At 34.4% G+C, this 8,198-nt stretch overlaps 1 long non-coding RNA gene across 1 annotated transcript; it reads left to right on the top strand.

Annotated features, from left to right (window-relative positions):
* Nucleotides 1-5,079: 5,079 nt before the first annotated feature.
* On the top strand, nucleotides 5,080-7,893 carry LOC125229239. The gene is made up of 5 exons (XR_007177376.1): nucleotides 5,080-5,280; nucleotides 5,388-5,532; nucleotides 5,747-6,009; nucleotides 6,688-6,890; nucleotides 7,590-7,893. It is a non-coding gene; the product is annotated as an uncharacterized LOC125229239 (long non-coding RNA).
* Nucleotides 7,894-8,198: the final 305 nt, after the last annotated feature.

Below are 8,198 nucleotides of genomic sequence, written 5' to 3'. Positions count from 1 at the left end.
TACACTTTGCAGCAATTAGTACCTTGCCAGTAAGGTCGAACTACAAGCAGAAGTCACGCTGGTGTAATGTGAATAATTATGAATGTTATGTGATTACTGCAACTTTGCAGCAGCGGCTGAGCAGCAGCGGCCGGCTAGGTTGGACATTCTATTCATGACAGGAATGAGGAATGCATCAATAAGTATCATAACGCCTATTTAGAGTATCTGGTGCCGTAGCCGAATGGCATTTCTGCGACGCGAAACGCACGAGCGATAGAGATAGATATCTACGAGCGTTTCGTTTCGTGAGCGTTTCGTGAGCGTTTGCTTCGCACCCTGGTCTGATTCTTAGCCCTTTAACAGGGAAAACTCATATTCAATTCGTGCCTCATTTCTTTACAATAAATTAATGAACCTGAACTTCACTATATCAACGATAATATTTCTTTCACAGCGCAACGCCGGCCGGACGTGCAAGGATAAATCTCTGGCAAGATGTTCTATACTACACCACATAGAGTATCGATAAATATAACACACAAATAAATAAGTTGATGTTGTGTAGAAGATTTTAAAGTTAAATAGTATTATTAAGTGCCTCAAATATTGAAGCAATCATACAAGCAAGACATACACCTATAACACCCCGCTACCCCTTAATTAATTACACCCTAAATTACCTAACTTAAGTCCAAATTGTTAGCCCTAATTAAAACAATACACTATTAAAAATTGGCCATTAAAACAAATACTGTGATCGTCTAGTAAGTGGTAGGACCCCGTAGTTGTGCGTAGCAATCCAGATTCTTTTTACCTTTGGGAACTTGCTATTAGGGGAAAATTTAAGTTGATAAAACTAAGGCAGTAATATATTCACTTGAGGTATAATAAGCTGAGAGAACGTCATTTGTGAAAGAATTTAGTGCGTTGAGATAAAAGTGTATGAGAATGGTAAAATTGTGTAAGGAATATAAATACAGGAAATATATTAAAAATAAATACAAGACATTATTTAAAATGGGGTTAATTGTTTCCGACCCACGAGTCCCTTATACGTAGGAATAATAGGTGTATAATATAATATAGCCTATTATAAGGACCTCGCTCGAGCATATGTACAAACTAGGTTGCTGGTTCAATTTATGCTTTATCAAACATTGAACAAATGGGATCCTTAGAACAAAAGTAAACTGATGTAAAGTGTCTTTGCTCTACTTAAAAATGTACTACCATAATAGTAGATATCAAATATTTAATCAAGGATCCTTTAATCCCGGTATAATTTTATATGTTTTGGGATGTTTCTGCAACCAAGTCCTCTAACGTCAGGATAGAAACTGCTCTGCCTACCCCTGGTCTATCAAGGAAACAGAATATCTATTTTGATACCCTTTATTGGGCCTATTCATTGACCTTCTTTTGATACTAAGACAAATACTTCATTGATCTAGCCTTTCGAACGACAAAACCCCAGACTCACACGCCATCCCATATATATATTTTGGTTCGGCCATAGCCATCGAAGGTTGTCCAAGATCACAAAATATAAATTCTATATGCGTGCAATTTCCCACGTTCCGAGTATAGTGGTCCATTGCTTGACATCGTGTTTCACTAGTCAATGCTAGAATTGTTTGGTCTCCCAGACAACGTTATCGTTAACCATATTATGAAAATGGAATGATGATTCCAAAGTCTGCCAATCTCGAGGCCAGTGTCAATGATTCAACTTTTGTGAACAATCTTATTTTTATATCAATGATTCTCCTTGATAGCGACAGGATCCTAACATCCATAGATGTCCTATGCCTCCCTAGTATTTAGTATTAGTATTAATTCCCACAAGTTATCCTTTAACTCTAATAAAGTTTACATGTTATGAACAATAAATAAAGTTATTAATCCTACTTCATTGATATAGCAAAATTATCTTACTTAAGGATGAGACAATAGTATGAAAATCCTTCTAATCACCCAAAGAGATTCTAGCTAATAGAATGTGTATGTACATAAAGTAAATATGTGTAATATTTTATGTATCTATTTGTTATATATAGTAGTCATATTAGAGATACTCAGATCCGAATTTTAATAATATTCCAAATTAACCGTTAGTGTTAATTTGTATGTAATAAATAAATTGAAATTTGAACGACTTTAAATAATTACCACATAAATATAACATTCATGAATATCTTGTTCATATGAAATGAATAAGTACCACTATTTAAAATTATCACCTTCAAAAAATAGCACTAATCTAAAATTACAAATATAAACACATTCAAAATAAACAATTTGGACACTTACTGGTAGTCTTCAAGTCTACTTTACCAAGATACCTTCTCGCCAGTCTCCAACCTCTCAATCTTGTATCTTAAACTCCTGATGTCAACACCTCAACGTTCCCTCGCCGAATGCCCTCTCTGACGCTGCGCTCTGAGTTTTATTGTCCCGATTTTAACGCATGCGCTGTGTTGTTTTATGGCTAAGAATGTCTGATTTCGCCAGATGTGCCTAAAACGCCTAATGTGCCGGACTTGCCTTATTGTGCCTAAAACGCCTATTGTGCCGATTTCGCCTAATGTGCCTAAAACGCCTATTGTGCCGGTTTTAATTCCGAGAATTTCTATTTTTAATTTGTTGGAATTCCATTTCGTATGTAAGTTGTTTTCGTTTTATTTATTTGCAATTTTTAAGTTTTTATCTCTGTATGCATTTGTTTCTAAGCATAATTATTATAGATATATCTTATGATTTGAACCGAGGACTGTGTGGTCCGTTACATCTGCCCCTTTTATTTTCGTTTGATTCAAAATAACATTTTGTGTTAAACGAAAATAACCAATAAAATAATTCAGTTATTGAAATTTTCAATTTCCCATTTTCATAGTTGTGGTGAATAAAAGTGACCAATACTCAAAAGAACCTCACTGATCCAGCACGAATTATGAACTTAATAGTTACCCAGACACATGAGTCAAATTGTCACCAGCCAGAATTTTCATTCCAGTAAAAGCATTTGGTTGTGAATCAAATGTACCCTAATGGTAAAATCCTTGCATCCTCATATGGGTAGTTAGTCACATTGTCCGACAGGTAACCCGCTATCTCCATTGTCCAGATATTATGAACTTACAAAGATCTCTTCACTAGAAAGAAAAAGCCTTTCTATTCTCAGGTAGCCACTGACAACTGTTCTCCCCATAGTTCAAGGAACCAGTCCACAACTCAATACTAATCAATAATTTTCCTCCTTTCTCGGCATAATGTCCTATGTATAATTATAAGAGTAATCAGACAATCAATGTTTTAATCAAATCAACAATTTTATAATTATGATTCCATGTTAAGTCACATTTTTTTTTTATATGTCAAACAAAATTATCTGATTTATCCCATAAAGACACAGGGTGTGTGTTTAGTTCGTTTGTTAGCGGCATGTAGAGTATGTTGTTACCAAAAGAATGTACCTGTAAAAGGTATAAATTATTTATCCTAACACCTAACTCTTTTGGTATCAAGTTTGTGTAACCCCTTCCCCATTTCGAAATTCCAATAACTGCCGTCACTATTCTCAAACTTGCAAACATGAGGAAACCCTTCATATCTTCAAACGACTCTTCATCCATTCATCTAGCTAAACCTCTCTTCTTTCTATTATGCGAATCTCATTTATACTACTCGTTCAGATTTCATCCTTCCTCATACGCTCAATTTTACTGTTTCTGACATACCTGCAAGTCCACTTAGATAATGACAGTAAAAATAATATATAATATCATAATTAAAAAGCTCTCCCTTTTTCTTGTTGCTATTTCAATTTTTCAAATTGATCAGAAATTAAAAATAATAAACATAGATACTTATATCGTAAGTACAGGGACTATGTTATTTTTTACTTTATGAATCACCTTATGCAATCACGTCTTACATTTAACTATACAAATGGCACGCAAAACTGCAAAATATTGTATGTGATGCCAATTACCGTTAAGTATTAATTACTTACATTTTGTTAACCTATAGTTCAAGACGCAAAGTTAAATTATGGAAGATGATACTGCTAAGAATTCTCCTTTTGTAAGTAGGAAAAATAATACAAGTACCTAACTTGTTACGCCTAGCTGCTCTGATAACATCTTCTAACTCTATGACATAACTATCTTCTAGTATTATCGTTACAAACATACACACATACCTACATACTGAACTATCATTAGCTTAATAAACCTATCGAACGCGCATGTGACACTGTTTGAGTTGCAGGCGTCCATAGGTCACGGTAACCGCTTTACATCAGACGGGCCGCACGCCTGTTTGCCACCAACGCAATATATAAAAAGATGGAAGACACATGAGTGAAAGTTTCCAAACATGACGAAATATGAGACTTGGTTGCACATAATATTGTACATGTACTATTTTTCTAAATAAATGATTGCAACGATTGTTGCATTGTTACACAACGATGGTAGTATGGCTACCGTACCGTACATCGAAATCTACAGATCCAACTGAAATCTTACTTTGTTTTGTAAACGATTGAACAAGAATTACGTTTCGAACAGTATGCGAGCGAAACCGCGGGCAAAAGCTAGTAAATCCTGTACTACTACGCATTACCTATTTATCTTGTTTTATATCTATCATATGGTTCGACAGTCCGTTATTCAGCAAAACATAGAAAGTTTGAAATTTGGTGTTCTTCAACTGACCTTTTAATTTGTCATAGTATACTAGCAGTCTAAACAAAATTTTACTATAATAATATTTTTCTCCTCAATGAAACTCTACAGAATATTTTTATATGAGTCATGGATATTTCCCTTGTATACAAGCATGTTTTTATCCATTCAAATAGGCATATCGTCGCTTAGCATCCATAGCACAAAACTTGATAGGTTTGGGGCTAAGTTGAACCGTGTAAGATGTCCCCAATATTTATTTATTTATTTCATATTTATATAAAAAAAAACATTAAGATTGAATGTAAACGTCAAATCACTGTCTCTATTTTATTATTCTACAATTCGTTCCACATAGTCTGCAGAGCCCCATTCATACTGGATAAATTTTAGTCGCATCTGGTCCGTCAAATGTCTTATGATCTATAGAGCCCTTTTGATTTTTCTATGGCAACATTTGCTATGCTGACGTCATTGCCACGTCATTACTGTCAGTCAGACAGAAATAAAAGAAAAATGGATGCCGTTCAGACGTACACGCATTATTTGGAACTGAAAATTACGTAATTTATCGACCTGCTGGCTTGTATTTGTTATAAATCATAAAAAAGTGAGTAATACATTAACTAAGTAATGATATATGTTGTTAGTAATGTGGTAAATACAACACAAAATGTGTATAACGAATGTAATAAATAAATGCTTGTTTGGTTTTAGATTATGGAAAACATCATGAACAATAATGAAACAAACCGAACCTTTAGCTACAATAATAAAATGACCCCATGACGCCAGTGGAACTACGTGGTTTTCTTTCATGATGATTTGATGATACCATAATGGAATTAGCCAAGTTTTCGCCGTAAGTAATAATGTATTTAACTTGTCCATCACAAAGCAGTTCATAGTTTAGTTTAAACCTTGACTTGCTAAAATGGTAAAATGTTTTCCAATAGAGAGATTGTCTAATTCCTATAGCGCACTATAATAACATTCTAATTCTGGTCTTAGAGATGGAGAATTTTAGTAAGCCTACAACTTCCTATTTCTTATGTCCGCCTATTTACATGTTTCAGGTATTGGGTGCTAGATGCCCCTTGGAGTTAAGCCCCAGTGCCACTATACTACCTTACCAGTTATGTGTGGGTGTTGTAGTCCTAAGACACCCCGGAGGTACAAAGGGCCTTCACAAGCTCATGCCACGCCTTCCTATCTTCAGCAACCCTCGTGACCTCGCTCCACCAGCTCAAACCTGCCACTCACAGCTCCTTTTCGACGGACCGCTTCCATGAGTAGACAAGGCACCGACGATCACGGCTTGCATCACCTGTACTAATATGTAAGTTACACTATTAATGTCTAATGATCCTGTAATCTGTTAACTAATCTCACCTAGTGATAATTATTTGTATGCTTTGAATTATAAGATACGGGTTCGAACCGCAAATCATACCGATAAATACTTGAGAACTGTCATCTGATATTTGCCAGTTGCTTTTGAGTGAAGGAAATCATCGTGAGGAAACCAGACTAATTTCAATAAGACCTATTGAAAATTAGTGCCTACGCCAAATCCTGGAATTAGCTGTCAAACAGACTCCATGCTTCCATGAGCCGGAATAATAAAGTTTGACCAAGCAATGTTGGTTTTAAGCAAAAATTGTATAAATGAAGAATGTAAGCATTACCGAATGTCAATAATAAGAATCATGCTTAGTTTGTAATCAAGTAGGCCTGTACAAAAATGCCCCTTCAATTTTTATTTATTTATTTAACTTTTATGTTGTTGTTAAGTCAATTATTTCTCTTTTATTCTATTTGGCTAAACTTTATTTCGATAATAGTTTAGTATGATAGAATTTGAAATTTATCCCGTAATTAAAATAGACCCTAATTAATAAAATGATCAAATACCTATTTAGTTATAAAATCTCTGCCAATTTTATTCTTATAACTTATGCTTATAACTAGGACTTATTTCCTACTTAATTATTAAATATATTTTTAAATTTTCCAGAGTATGCTGAACACCGCTGTCATTATACTAGGAACAACGTCCTGCCCCTTCCCCGGCTGCGCACAAATTGGAACTCCATTGGCATGCCCCTTTGACTGAGCAACTTGTGTATGTGTGTGTGCTCGAATCACATTCACTTGCAACAGAATGACTCCCAGGCTGACCTGGCTCAGTTCCTGTATGTCTGATCTACATCCACAATGGTAAAATGTTTTATTTATTTATTTATTATTCTTTGGTTTACTCTAGGGTAAATAATATTGTTTGCCCTTATTCCTGATTCTAATAATAGCAAATCTACTACAGACTGACTCCATTTGTTCATCCAAACTATTATACTGTGCACTATATTTGGCACAAACACTACTACTAAGTCTAAAATCTTAAATCTAGCTTATTTACCTACATTCATAAGTACTTAATCTATGCTAACCTGCTCCATCCACTGATAACTGGTTTAAAGAATCAAAACACAGACTGACGGATAATCTGACAAAGTCATAAATATAGGAAACCTATGATCAACTTACTTGCTCTATTTTACAGTATACTAGAATTGGTCTAATCACAATCTAGAGATTAATATTTTTAAAAGCTTATTCTTAGCAATTATGTTTTCCTATTGTAACCTTAGGTCATATTGTAGACTACTCCATAGTTGATATATTTACTAGCTACATGCTACCTAAAGAACTGAAATTTTATAAAACCAATAAGTGGGATGACAATACAATATTACAATATCATTGAAAGCCAACTTCATGAAGATATCTAGACAAACAATGCAATTCATTATATGACTTGTTGACCTGTATGTATAAAAAAAGGAATGCACATCCAATAGTGGAATGGCAATATAAATGCTTTATCTGAAATGTGTTTACCCTTCATTTTTGTTCCAGGTTTCAATGAAAGAGTGAAAATTCTTCTCCATGTACAATCACTTCTAACGCCTACACTGACTACACCAAATATGATCATCACTCAACGTGTCTCACATCAAGATACTTTTCAAAAGTCATCGAGAAGAGAAACATAATATCTTTTCCCTTGGTTTCCTGAATAATCCTAACTAAAAGTTACTTCTCTATTCTATTTTTCCTGCATGGAGTGGCGCTTTTCCGTCTAATGGAAACGAAATGAACATATATGCTCTGGGTTTTTTTTGTTTTTGTGCACCTTTTCAATATTACTAATAAAGCATTTTGTGGATGTTTCATTTACCACCTTCCTTCATAATTTTGCTAGTGTGTGATTCACCATATCCCTAATTATTAAATGCAATAGCTACTGCAATCTGTTCACTGATGGGAATCATTTCATGTTAACACAGCTCTGAATACTATCTTATATAATGACTCAGACTGACTGTCAATAAAAATATTCCTAGCTATAAGCTTGCCTGAGATTAATGAATGGTGTGCCTAACTCCTTACTTGAGTACACTTAAGTACTATGCTTAAATTCTAGATTGTATGTTCTAAATTCTAGACGTTCTCGTCAATAAGCTA

The sequence above is a fragment of the Leguminivora glycinivorella genome, chromosome 8, assembly GCF_023078275.1.
Source record: "Leguminivora glycinivorella isolate SPB_JAAS2020 chromosome 8, LegGlyc_1.1, whole genome shotgun sequence".
Classification (NCBI taxonomy): Eukaryota; Metazoa; Arthropoda; class Insecta; order Lepidoptera; family Tortricidae; genus Leguminivora; species Leguminivora glycinivorella.
Note: the sequence above shows the minus strand (reverse complement) of the source record. Positions and strands in the feature narration are given on the sequence as shown.